Raw genomic sequence first — 14,207 nt, forward strand, 5'->3', positions numbered from 1 at the left:
CACTTAGTCAATTAAAACATGGCACTTAGTGCCACATCCAGTCATTCCTTAAACACTTCCAGGGATGGTGACCCCTCTGTCTCCCTGGGTAGCTCATTCCAATGTTTAATCACCCTTTCTGTTAGGAATTTTTTTTCTTTGTATCTCACCTAAACCTCCTCTGTCACAGCTGAAGACTGTGTCCTCTTGTCCTGTCACTGATCCCTAGGAGAAGAGACCAATCACCACCTGCCTACACCCTCCTTTCAGGGAGCTGTACAGAGTGAAGGAGACACCTTTGAGCCTCCTCCTCTCCAGGCTAAACACCCCCAGCTCCCTCAGCCACTCCTCACAGGACTTGTGCTCCAGACCCTTCACCAGCTTTATTGCCATTCCTGGGACATGCTCCAGCACCTCCATGTTCTTCCTGAACTGAGATACCCTGAACTGGACACAGGATTTGAGACCTCACCAGGACTGACAACACGGGAGGAATCACTTCCCTGGTCCTGCTGGCCACACAGCTCCTGATGCATGCCAGGATGCCATCGGCTTTCTTGGTCATCTGAGCACATGAATCAGCATCCTGAAGAGGCCAAAGTCTGCCCTCTGCAGCTAAGGCTCTATCTTCTTCCTTTACTTGCTTCTTTAAGTGCCTCTTGCTTCAGACCTCTCTGATCCTGATTTGGTATAATGGGAACATGGCATGATGCACAGGGTGGCACCAGGCAAAACCGTGCAGCCTCAATTTTAGCCGTGTACTGACTTGCTTTCATTTCACTTAAGAGGCCTCACTGGAGGCACGACATGTTCATTACCATTGTAGCACTTTATAAACAAAACATCAACCAAAGGATTAACTGCATAAGCATCTTGTTAAATTTGCTGTCACTATTTCCTTGTGATCTGATGATAACTGCATAACTTACTGGTAACACTAATTATTAGTCTTAACAGATCTGGCTTATATAATGATTTCTATATCCACTTTCTGGCATTTCTGTTTCCCTGCTTCCTGATCACCACTGACTTTATGTTACCTGGAAAGCCTCCTGCTTTTTCCTGAGAATTTTGTAACCTCTTATCTGATCCCATAGTTTCTCTACAGCCACCTAATTTAAGTGGTCACCTCTGGACAGAAAACATAAGGTTGAATTGATACCATATTTTTCTGGACATGGTAATTCTGAGTAATGTCATACACCTCATCATGTAGGGAAGATGCATCTCAGGCAGAATTGAAAAGAGGAAATAAAATCAAAGAAGACGAGTTGAAGGCATCTTTTATCCTTTCGTTTGTGGTGCAACAATTACAGCCACTGCTCTGGTTTTACAGTTTACAGTCTTATTAAAAGATTTACTACAGGCAAAACTCTGAATACGTAGAACTGGTTTTTGATTAAGAAAATGTAATGATTCATAATTAATTTTGTTTAAAAGAGGTAACTCTGCACCCTTAACAACAAAGATGTCAGCAAACTCCTAATTTTATTTTTTAAAATGTTGTTCCAAAAATATCTTTGAAAAAACTTTTGGCTCTACGGTATGAGAAATATGTACACTGGAAACTTAGCCTGAGATTTAGATTTAGTCTCCAAAACAATGGGGTTTGGATGCTTATACTGAGAAAAATTTCTTGGTTAAGGTTAACTGAAATTAAAAAAGACTTTACTAAACCTTCACTGGTCTGGAGAAAAGGACCTTTGGTAGATCTCAGAGAGAAGCAGAATTTCTGAGGGTGAGCATGCTAGCCAGTGCAGGTCCTTCACATTTTATAGGAAGCAAAGTATTTCCTAAAAGAGACAAATACTTTCCATAAGTTTATGGAATCTCTAAGTTTACCATGTAGATTTATTTTCTACCTTTTGCAGAATTAAAGTAAGTTTGATTAAACCGAAGAAGTATCCATACATAAAATTTTAATGTTAACTAAACAAAAAAATTGGTTAAACTTTAGGATATTACTACTATAGTAAAAGGCAGATTTCTCAAAACATGATAGCCCGTATTAGCTAACAGATTTACATGATGCTTCAAACCCTCAGGATTCTTGCTTAGTATAAAGAACAAGGAAAATGCTGACAAAGCTAGAGCTGTTTGTTTGTAAGGTCTAGCAGGAATGGTTTTACATTCATAAGGTGGTGTTACACTCTCTACTGCTTTGTACTCACCCATAGCTCAACACAGGAATAGACTTAGCTGAATAAAATGGAACTGTGATGATTTCACTGGGCTATGGAGAACTGATGAAATTTGATAGACCTGTGAAAAGCAAAGAGACAATGAGTTATGGAGCACTGGTTTCTACCATAGTAAAGTATCTGCCACATTTTGGTCCTAAAATAGTGCCACTATTCCAGAGGGACATTTCACAAGAGAATTGACACTTTATTCACCCAATGGTCCACCCTTCAGAAACGATACTTAGCTAGCTAACAGATATCCTCCCTTAGCAGAAGGGCTCCTGCAGTAGTTCACATCCCAGTGTCAGTGCCACATTCTTGTCCCCCTGTGCCAAAATGCCATCCAGCCTCACATCAAAACACTGCTGGTAAATCAAGGATAGGATCACTATAAGTTTAATGTGTCCATACATGTATTAACATGCTAGAAAGTATTTAAATTAATTCATTCTTGCGGCCATATTTGCTTGTGTGAAAAGTTTTTCACTTTGACTTGCCCACTTAAGGACTCCCTCAAGTGGTGTTCCAGAATGTACTCACAGGTATTTCCTTGACTGAATCTGTTGCTCTTTTTCACATTTCCTATCGTGGCTAAAAATTTAAAACATTTTATTCTGCTTCTTGGTTATACCTTTGTTAGCAATGCAATGAAAAAAAAAAAAAAAATCAGTGTGATATTGCAGAAATGTATTAATATAATCAACATTCAAAGTTTTGCTAAAATCAAGAACTCAGCAAAGGACTGAATACCTCTTCAATGTATCACACAGAACTAACCAGGAGCTGTTTATTTTCCAGGAAAGCACAGTTTTTTATGGGAAATTTACTGTATTAAACTAGAATATTAAAAAAAAAAAAAAAAAACAAAAAAAACAAAAAAAAAAAACACCCACAAACACAAAAAAAAAACACCACCCAATTTTATTTTAGGTTGGCTTGTACAGAAATTGGTGTAATCCATTTTCCTGAGCAGTCTGAAATGACTTAATTTCTTTTCCCTCTGACCCAGAGGGTATATACCAACTCCCATTCTCATCCAGGGATGACATCACAAATATTTCTCTGCCTGAACCACTTCATGTGTGGGAGCCACAGAAAAGAAGGTGATTCATTAGAAAATTATTTGGTAAGGGAAGAATAGCTATAAGATTTTTTTTTTTTTTCTGAAAGAGTGCTTTTTCCCTTGGCTGCCCCTCCAAGGCACTGAAAATGGGAAAATCCAGGTGAGTAGAGAAGTTAAAAAGTCCTTTCCAGTAATTCAAGTCATGTGCATTTTACAAATTTTGAAGTATGAAAATATCTTGTTGACATTGAAAATACTTCTACACTGGTAATTTCCTTATTTTTAAGAACTTTGGTCCCCAGGAGAATTTGTCCCTTGAAACATAAGGATTTTATATCAGCAATGCTCTGCATGCAAACACCCAACTTCCTTGTACAGGGGTAAATTCCAAATCCTGCTTAGCTCTCGCAATAGTCCCCTTCAATCTGAGAGATTTCTGTACTATGCATCAGGTGAGCGTAATTATTATTCTCCTAGAAATTCTTCTACTAACATTTTCTGCTTACACTTTAAGGTAAAGAACATTTCCTTACCCAGGCCACTACTCAATGATACAACTGCAGTTTCCTGGAGCTGAGATGTCCCTTCGGATCTACAAATCAAAGAAGTCTTTTAAAGACATTTATCACCTATATCCTGATTGTGCAAGCATAAGTCTATGGGGAGCCAGGTGGATGCAAATCACCCCCCTGGCAGAGAAGTCTTGTCCTCTTAAATTCATCTTTCCCAGGCTGGTGATTGCATGGAAAGCACCATGGAGAAAACAAAACCAAGCCACACCACAGAGCAAAAGCAGCTGAACATCTTGAATTCCTTTGGGCCTGCTGTTCACATTAATGACTGAACCCCCAAAAATTCGTTATTCTACTCATGCCTAACATTTCTGCAAAGTATGCTTGTTGGTTTAATCATAGAAGGAGAATGAATTCCTATTCCAGCTCAGCAAAAACTCATGTGATCAAAAGGTACAGAACCCATCAAATTATCTGTGGTCCCATTTTCCTCCCCGTTGTATAGATCTGGCCACAAAACCACCACATCCCTGTTGCACTGATGACCCTCCTAAGACTGAGCTGTCGCTCATATACCACTAAGTCAAACCTGTCAAACTGTTCTATGACCGCCAAGCTAAGACCAAATGACTGCACCAGTGGCCCCTGGGCTCTAACAAGCAGAAAATAACATTGATCTTAATCAGATCAGACATCAGCTTCTCTCAACTCTATCTCAAAGTCTATTTGATTTCGTGCTTCATTATAAGATCAATTAAGTGTTTCATTGCCTAGTCATTTTATGTTCTTCTTATGGAATATATTGTGTTGATATTCAAAAGGTAGCAGGTGCTCAGGATATTTTGTATTAGCCACACACAGTAAAGAATGGAAAACAGCATTATTTTTAAGAGATGGAGCACATGCAAACCGATGCCATGAGTGAGTTCACCAGACCATCCAAAGCAGTGTGATCAATTGTACTGGCCAGGGGGCCTTTCCTGAGTGCCTAAAAGCCCTGCTTTCACAGGGCCTTCACAACCTGTGACAAGGAGACAAGCGCCATCCACAAGCCCATCTTCAGCACCACCTTTTACCAGTGCACAAGCACTTCCCAGCACAAGAGCTCAGTCTCCTCAGAGCTGGAAGCAGAAGCATCTTCAGTGCAGTGAGCTATTTTGGAAACTGAAACTAAGCATGAAACATCAAATTAACGAGTACAGACATTACAACATGCCGGACGTGTGGAAAAGTTAGGCCACGATGAGACTCTTTTGTGGCTGTGCTACAATGACTTAATTTCCCAAGCAACTCGTAAATGTGAGTGGATGTTTATGGAAAATGGAATCATTCACTCAAGCATGAGTTTCCTAATGAAGTTGATTTTTAAGGAAGTTATTTTTAGTTTATTCTATCAAGATTTTCATGTACATCTAGATTCAGTAAAGCACTTAGCCATGATGCATTTAAGTTTGAAATGCAGCTCCATGAATATATAATTAGAAACATTCGTTTCAGACAAATGGGATTCTAACATTAGCAATGAGAGAAGGAAGTTGTTAAGATTCAACCCTACAAAAAAATGCATATATCTCTCCCCCTGCAGAGAGTATTCGCAAGAGATGTGGACTGGAAAACTGCTTTTCTGCTTTACATTTATATAGAATGTTTGTCCCAGTTGCCATGGACATATTCCAAAGAGTAGTTTGCCTTAGACTTCCTGATTAAGTGCCCCTATAACAAATATTTGATTTTTTATCTTGGATTTAATTATGTATAGTTTTATCCGATATTCCTTACACTTATTCCTTGATAAACTGTCACGTTCTCTTCTGTGATTTACAGATATTCTTTGGAAGTGGCACAATGACATTAACCTTGCCCTACTTTTGAGGTGTCAATAACTGACAGAAGCCTGTCTTGCAGCTCTTTTGAAACCATTCTTCATTCATATCTAAGCTGTAGAAGTTGCAGTCAGAGCTGAGCTTCACCCAGAACACAGTATCCTCTTTTGACACTAGCCACCACTAATTCTTTCAAAGAACATTCAACAGGACTTAAAAGAGGCAGAATGAAATAGCTTGCTGTCTACAAAATTACTTTCCCCCTTTTTAGTTCAGAATAGATTTGGATCTCCTCTTACATTACTATCTTATTTACTTGATACAATGGCAGCTTTTGATTGTGGAATGATTTCTAAACACAAACTGGTTTTTTGAGTCTTAAAGCCCTGTCTGCGTACAGAGCACATCCAACCACACTTGGGCACTCACAAAGGCATCCCACCGCCTTTGTCAGGCAGGACACCTCCTGCCACTCAATCTGACCAGCCCCAAGGACCTGACTCCAGTCTGGCAAGTACGCTCCTGCCAATCAAGGAAATGGCTGGAGCAACAGATGACTGGCTGGCTTTCAACAAGCCAAGTAATATTTACCCAGAACACAAGTATTCAAGGCAGAAATATTAATCTCAAATCAGCTTGCAGTATCTTATATTTTAGGTATTCCTCTGCCTTTTACACAGAAGCAGCTGAAGTCCACAGTGTTTCACATCGTCCCTGATAAGTCTGTGTCTGTTGGCCAGGGTCTCATTTCTATCCATTCGTGACATAAAATGAAAGTGATCCTGACATAAACACTACATTTCTTGTAGTTTCTTCTCTACTACCCTGTTCTCCAGTGCTCTCTCAAGGTCCCAGAAGCTTCGTTTACCTGCATTGCTAACCTGAGAGAAATTGCCTTAATCCAACCTGTCAGACCACTGAAAACCCCAAGCGTGTAAGCTGAGGTCACACGGAGGAAAACATCTCGCAGCAGATACGTCCCTGTCAGTGTGAGGTACACACTGCAGCGCCTGAGTGCTGCCAGCCCGCCTTCAAGGGACACCAGCTCACATCCAGCCTCTGTTCTGGTATGTTTGGCATGTTGACTAGAGCCCTACCTACCACGTAGGAGTGGTTTGTCAGTAGTGGGAGGCAGGAACAGTGTCGTAAATGCCAGCTGGGAACCACTGGAAAACACAGTCTTAAAGAACTGGTCTTATTCTGAACACCCGAGGCTAGACAAGCCAATTTGGCAAGTCCTTAGCTTCTGCAAGATGAAAATTAATCTTCTGGAATGAGGATAAGTAAACACTTGGACTCACCTAATTGCTGATAGTTTCCATTGAGTTAGGAGGGATTTGCTAAGCTTCTTTTTTATTATTTTTTTTTAATCTAGGTGCTACTAGAAGAAATTTTTAAAAATATCAATTTCCAGTATTTCTCTGAGGTATATTCGCTAACATAGCTGGATTACTTATGCAGCACTCTTTGTTCTCTTTGCTTGATCAATACTTGTCTCTGGAAATAAGTTAAAATATTTCTTCTGGTAGATCTACTTACAACACCACTTTCATGAACTGTCATCAGGCTGAATATATACAGCGCTCATAAAGCTGAGAATCACATTTTGTCATGTGTATCACCCATAACAATGTGAAACTTTGTTCCCAGGCTCCTGCCCTCACTATTTTGGAATCAAAGAGTGATTCACGACTCACTAAATAACTCTCCCATCCTGTGACTGGGAGGAGAGTCACCAATTTCAAACCAAGAAAAAAGGCCACTTTCAGGACTTTGGCACTTTCAGTGCCCCAATAGGGAAGAGGAGGAAAAAAAAGCTATGAGTCATAATGTCAGTGATTTTAACATCGATGAACTGTCTTCTTTACTCAATTTATGAAAAATTAACATCACCATTTGGCACTGCAAGGATGTAATGTAGGAATAAGTGGGTTTAAGTCTAACTTAATCATGAAAAGGCCATATTGTTTCCACATTGCTGTTGTGTAGTATTCGACAGTCTTATGCTGAGTGCTGAGAGCTCATATCAAAGATTCAGAAAGGGACATTGTACAACACCTTCCTGGAATAAGTCCTACATTTGCGTAATTTACTTAGGTATTTCAACTTTGCCCAGAGAACAGCACAAGCCCACAAACCATTTAAGATTCTTGCTTCCAGTACCTTTGCCAGCTCCAGTCACAATTCTGGGCAACCCAGCATGAGAAAGATGTGGACTTACTGGAGTGGGACCAGCCCAAGGTCACAAAGGCATCTAAGGGACTGGAACATCTGTCATATGTGGATGAAAGAGGTGTTCAGCCTGGAGAAGAAACAGTGAATATACAGTGAGGCGTATGAAGTTCCATTTTCTGTATTCCATCAAGGATACACCATTTAAACTGAGAAGGTGGTAAAAGACAGAAACAGGTCGTGGAGCTATTAAAACCCAACTGGACATAGCCCTGAGCTGCCCTGCTTAAGTGGAGTTGCTTGACTAGTGGATCTCAAGAGATCCTTTCCAACCTAAACTACCATCAACACTAATCTGCAGCAGCAACACTATCAAGTCATTTTATTACTGCTACGTTCCTGCACAAATAACATAATTTTTGGGTGGTCTGTAGATTTATTGGGCTACAAGTAACTCCAAATAGTTCCAAATGATTACCCTCTAGTTGGAGATAGCTTCAGCAATGGAACAAACATGTCATCTGCTTTAGTGGTCAGCTGAAATATTTGCATCCGAAGTCATACAAAGGGCAAATCCTCTTTCCAGTAACTAGCTGTGCCAGAAGAGATAATCCTTGCATTGCCTGTGATTGCTTTCAGTTCAGTTCCCTGCTTAGGAGTAGAAGGATCTACGCAAAATCAATCTTGTGAAAAAGTATAAACTGTGCTACACTTTGAGAATGTGTACTAAAATTTGTTACCTTTATTTTTCCCCCTAAGAATGCAAATAAATGCATTCCTGAGCCACTGAGTAACTAAACTAACAAATGATTTTCTGAAGGTGACAAAATTTTACCTTGCTTTCAAACATGAACATGCGCATACAGCTACTTTCAGGTGAACTCTTACTGTACTTCTACTCCAGAGCACTGCGCAGTGTCTCAAGTAGGGTCCTTGAAGGCCTTTTTATCAGAAGGTAATTGGATCCATCTCAGGTTGGAAAGAGAAATGTCATTTTTCAGTTTCTACTTCGGATAGAAGCCTCCACAGACAACTCTGAAAAGAAGGACCCTTACCTCACTAGCTGGATTTCATAATCTGTGAGCTCTTCTCATCTCCTTTGTAATCAGAATAATGCTTGATTACGGTAAGAGATCAACCATACAACGTGTAGGCAGACAACAGAGTTCCTCTTGCTTTTATAGCAAATTTCTGAAATTAATTTATATCTTTAATTTCAGCTACTTCCTCTACTTCAGCTACTAAATCATCACCTTTGCAAAAATTTGCAAGGTATGATATATCAAGAACACAAAGCTACTTTCATTTCTTTAATATTGTGGTTAAAAAAAAAAAAAAGTCAGAATGCTACAGTGATTTCGCTATTTCTTTAGAGGAAAAAAAAGCAATGTATTACTGGAAGCCTGTACACAAGCAGAGTTTAAAAAGTGAAAAGTTAGTAAGTTTAGTGAAAGTTACCCAAGTATGGCTCGGGTAGCTTCTAACAAATTCAAGAGATTACTTGGGTGAGCAAAAACTCCCTGATCACTCATTCATACAGGTCATGAGATTGGTAAAAAGGTGAGAAAGCTGCCTGCAGGCAGTCTGTTAGACCGACAGTGTAATATTTTGGGTTGGACCAATACCTCTGCTTTATCTTTAGGTACAAAACCAGGCTGATGCAGACCTACATCTGATATTCAACCCCACCCCAGCCACGCAGCCAGCTCCTCTTGACAACTCCTCTCTTCCGGTGCCCTCTGAATCACTGGAAACAAAAGGGAGCATTGTCTGGACAAGTGAATCGTTTCACCGTGATTCCCAGAAAAGCTCCACAACAGAACAGAAAACCTATGGATACCTTATCTTGTCTCAGCTTATCTCTTATCACTTTCTCATTTCACCCCTGCAGTGTCACCGTGAAACACAAAGAAATCACACGAAGACAAGAGATTTCTGCAGAGGTTCTTCTGATCCAGCTTCCAGCTGAAAGGGTGGAGAGAAGAGACCCCTTTGTTTATTCTTTTACTTTTATACATTTGTGGGTCTAGCAGAAGATTGGCTTTTTGGGGTTTCCACCCCTCAGCCTCAGTGGCCAGACGAATTGTCAGTTACAATTGTTTTCAGGTTAGAAATATGCAAACAAAGGACAAAGAATGAAAAACAAAGGGTTTGTTTATATTACTTCTGTGGGAAAGGTAGAAAAACTGCTCTAATATTCTACAGTAACTAAAAGATCTGACTCCATTTATGAAAATCAAAAGGCTAATAAAAAACTCAGAAAAACCAGGGTAACACTGCAGAAGTGTAGCAATTATCTAACACATAGAGACTGGGGGGAACTCTCCTTTGCTCATGGGCTGCTGTGCACTCACAGTCTTGATGCTTGGCATAGAATAGTATAACAAACGACGTGCCAGCAGTAAAATATCACTATCATAGTAAAATATCATTGGTCACAAGATCACAACAATTTGCAAGGTAAGAAATAATCTTAGTTATAGAAACAGTAACATAAAACACCATCATGGAGAAAAGGACAACTTAACACAGGCACTTAAAACTCTTAGAAAAAATCAATCTGTTTGCTAAAAAAACCCACTTACTGATAAAGATAGTGTTGCAAAAGCCTTAAGATTACAGCAGATATTTTGGATAAATATCAAAAAACTTGTAGTTCAAGCAACTTATGTCTTCCAACAATTTTATGAGGAAAGATAGAATAGTCCAAAATATGTTCAAAACAAGTTTTGGATGTTTACTTCAACATCCAAAATTTTTTTTTACCCTTCTACATTAGACATTGACAAAAATATCAAAGCCTACAATAGGACAGAACTTGGTCTTTTTACTCAGTGCACTTCCAATTTTTTTTTCCTTCTGCTAGCAAAGCACTTGCACCCAAACCCAGAAACTTTTCTGTTGAAGTGCTATTGTACTTCTCTCATCCTCTAAGTCATTCAATGCTACTTACAGCAAACAAGAAGAGGGAACTGCTCTGCAAATACCACTGCAGTTTGTCACTAAGATATTCTGTATTTTGAAATCAACAACAAAAATTCTATAAATTTAATGACAAAATATGTGTAGACCCTTTACAGTGTCACAGTCAGCACTTGCTAGATAGATGAAGTCAGTTATATGACAGCATCTGTCAAAAGCTGGAGGCTCTCTACTAATTTTAATCCCTGAAAATCTGCAGAAAAGGACAGGAACAAATAACTGAAGGAACAGTGACTGTTTGAAAGTCTTGATCTCTCTCAGAGACTGTTATGCCATCTGTATCTCCTGAAAAAAACATTAGAAAGAGAAGGGTGGGCAGAAATAAACATTTTCACAATATCATGATTGACAGGGTACCAAGAACTCAAAACCAGAAACCTCCTAGGAACACCTCACCAGACAGGAATCTTGATCATTTTGGACTTCCCTTGATGAGGCAATAAAAGTACTGATGTTGACCTTGAGAGTCCCATCTCTGGAAAACTTGAGGCATTTCACATTATTTTCTCTTATGCTGAGGAGAAAAGAAGCCAAATCCAGGAATCCTGGCAGAGTAAACTCTGGTCTTCATATGAATTAAATTTCAAATCACCAGAGTTAATGAATAATTTTGCACTAGTGAAAAACAGATTCAGCTGGTTTTATATTAGTTCATTTTACCCTGAAGAGACGTCCTCCAGCTGTGACACTGCTCGGTGCTATCTCTTGTCACTTTGGAAACTGTACCATTATGAGTAAATACCTCTGGTTACTTGCTGCTGATGGACACATCTTGTCTACCCAATGTATCAGGCACTTAACACCTTCAAATATCTCCCCAAAGCTAAAATGAGCATGTTACTAGAAAAGACAGGGTTGTTTTCCATTTTGTCTCTGCAGAAGAAATGTGAAGAGACAGTGCCGTTTTGCTCTGCTCTTTCATATTGTCTGGTTATCAGAGTTGGAACATGGAGCACAGCTGCTGCTGGGAACTGCATTTTGATCCAGATCACCCTTCCAGAACATGTTGCCATGGCTATTTCAGGTGCTTTGGCACCTGAGAAAAAGGAAAAGGGCAAACAACCCTCCGTTCTCCAGTGCTGCAAGAGGAGAGTCTGAAGCCAAAGGCAATCCCTGTTGCTCTCCCTGAAGAACTTCTCCCAGATGATTCTCATTTTAATTGTGCCTGGTTGCTGTTAATTTTAAATTATTTTAATATTTTACATCTATCTAAGATCAACCGAATGCTAGGTCCCTTCCCATTCCACTGCACTTTAAACCACTAAACAAAAGACACTGCTTTGTTCTCTGGGCCTGCATCTACTAGAGAGAAGGAGACAAAGATAAAAAAGTGAAATATTTATAAATAGCTTTAGAAATGGCCTCCAGGTCTCTGCCCCTAGCTCTATACTTCTTTGTTTTCGATGGGCAAACTAAGTGTGCATCTGCCTACCACACAGTTACCTAGGGATTGCACCCTGAGCTTCAAGCCACTGGAAGCAAGCACCCTTAAAGACATGCCTGGAGGTCTGAACAGAGCATCCCTCCCAGAAAAGAAGGTGAAGGAAAGGCTGAGGCCACGGATTATACTGTCAGTTCCAAGACTGCACCATGGGGCAGGGCAGCACACGTCAGCTGAAGTCCCTGAGAGCCCCAGCTAGACAGAAGTGTCACCTTATGCTGTGTGTGGCTCATGCACGGCACAGTCACATCATCTGACAGCATGGGGGTGGAGCTGCACTTGTGTAAGAGCTTCAGAAACCACCAGAGGGGAGGTGAAAGGAGCAAAGAACAGAGGAGACCAAACCGCTCTTACCTACCTAGTTGACTTTTTCCATAGCTAGTAGAAATTCAGACAAAAAACACCTGAGTAATTTCCGCTTAAGCACCTCAAACTATTGTTTCATTTAGGGAGGAGGAAAAACAGCTAGCAATCCAAATGTGAGATTATTTTTATTTTTAGAAACAGAACATGCAGAGGCCCTTTCTCCTTAAGAACCAAAGAACAAGTAAATCATTTTCTTGCTCATAAATTCAAGGCAATTTTCTATTCTGTTAATCTTGTAATGACTTCCACACTCCAGCTTCCCTGGTTTTTGAGTTCAAATTTGTTTCTGGTGCACAAAGACTTACCCATTCTTCTTCTTGTCTCTGTAATAAGCTCCAAGAACTACCTCAGTCCATTGGTGATAATTCTTCCTGAAAATTTCTCCTTAATCAAAAGAATCCAGTGTTTTAGCTAGACAAGTTAATTTGTCATCTGGTATTTTCAATAGGTTTTTTTTTAATATATATTATACTTCCTCTAACCTCTTTCATCATACCAAGAGATGGGCTGGCTGTGACACTGGTTAAGTTCTGTCATCTGGATAAAAATACAAGCATTTCCTTAATGAATTTATGTTGGATTTGCCAGTGCTGGTTTCCATTGTGATTAGAGAAGCTGGTGCTGGAAAGCCATCGCTGAACCCATGGGGCAACAACATTAAGGGTTAGACATTGATCCTTTTGTCTCACTCACTTTAACAGATCAGCCTCACATATTCTGGGAACAGAAGACTTCTCCTATAGCAATAATTCAGAAAAGAAAAAAAACAACAACCCAATAAAACCCCCGAAAAAATTCTCCCCAGAATAATTGAAACAAAAAAAAATCACAAACAAAACCAAACCAATCAGCCAAAAACACCCAAACCCAACCAAGTGTTAAAAACACATTCTTTTTAATCCACTTTAGTTTCCTTGAAAGCAATTGTGATCTCTAATGATTTGTTTTGTGGAATCAAAGGATGGCATTAAGAGATTGGTTTCTTTTTAAGAAGTCTCAAATTTCAAAATGTTGAAGTGAATGATTTCTCCTTCCTCATCCCTCTAAGTGAATATCTGTAAACAGGTCCTGTGCCTGCTCAGGGCTCCTTGGGGGCTTCCTAGTGGGACCATCCAGTACTTGTGCATGGGATGAAGGAGCTTTATCCTTTTGAGAAGGCTTCCCTTTAAAAGCTTTTATTTGCTCGTTAAGTAACACATTTGTCTGATGTTATCCCTGCCGAAACTGATGTGGATGGAATCAGGCAGACAGCACATGTTACATTACATTACGAGTCTTAACATTTCACTAATTGCATTGACCTACTTCTGTGAATCACAGATTATTCTCCTGCTCATAAAGCACATCTGATTCCTTAACATAGTTGTTCATGCAACGTGATACAATTGCAAGGGGCCATAAGGGGGTGAAACCTCATGATTTATCTATCCAGTGTGAGCAGACAACATCTCCAGCTTTCATCAATACTCTGACCACACGAACATGAGGAACAAAGCTCTTATCTTCTGCAACTTGTACAGTTATTTATTTCTTAACTTTTTCTTCCCTTTCAAACAAAGATAACAAAACATTAATTGAAAGTGGAAAAGCAGCTGATCAGCTCTGACTTGGCCATGCGGTTTTTCACTTCCATGGCAAGTTTCTGCAGGATGTAATGGGAAACAAAGCTTCAGTATAGAGACCTCA

Source organism: Hirundo rustica, chromosome 5 (assembly GCF_015227805.2).
Source record: "Hirundo rustica isolate bHirRus1 chromosome 5, bHirRus1.pri.v3, whole genome shotgun sequence".
In the NCBI taxonomy this organism is placed as follows: Eukaryota; Metazoa; Chordata; class Aves; order Passeriformes; family Hirundinidae; genus Hirundo; species Hirundo rustica.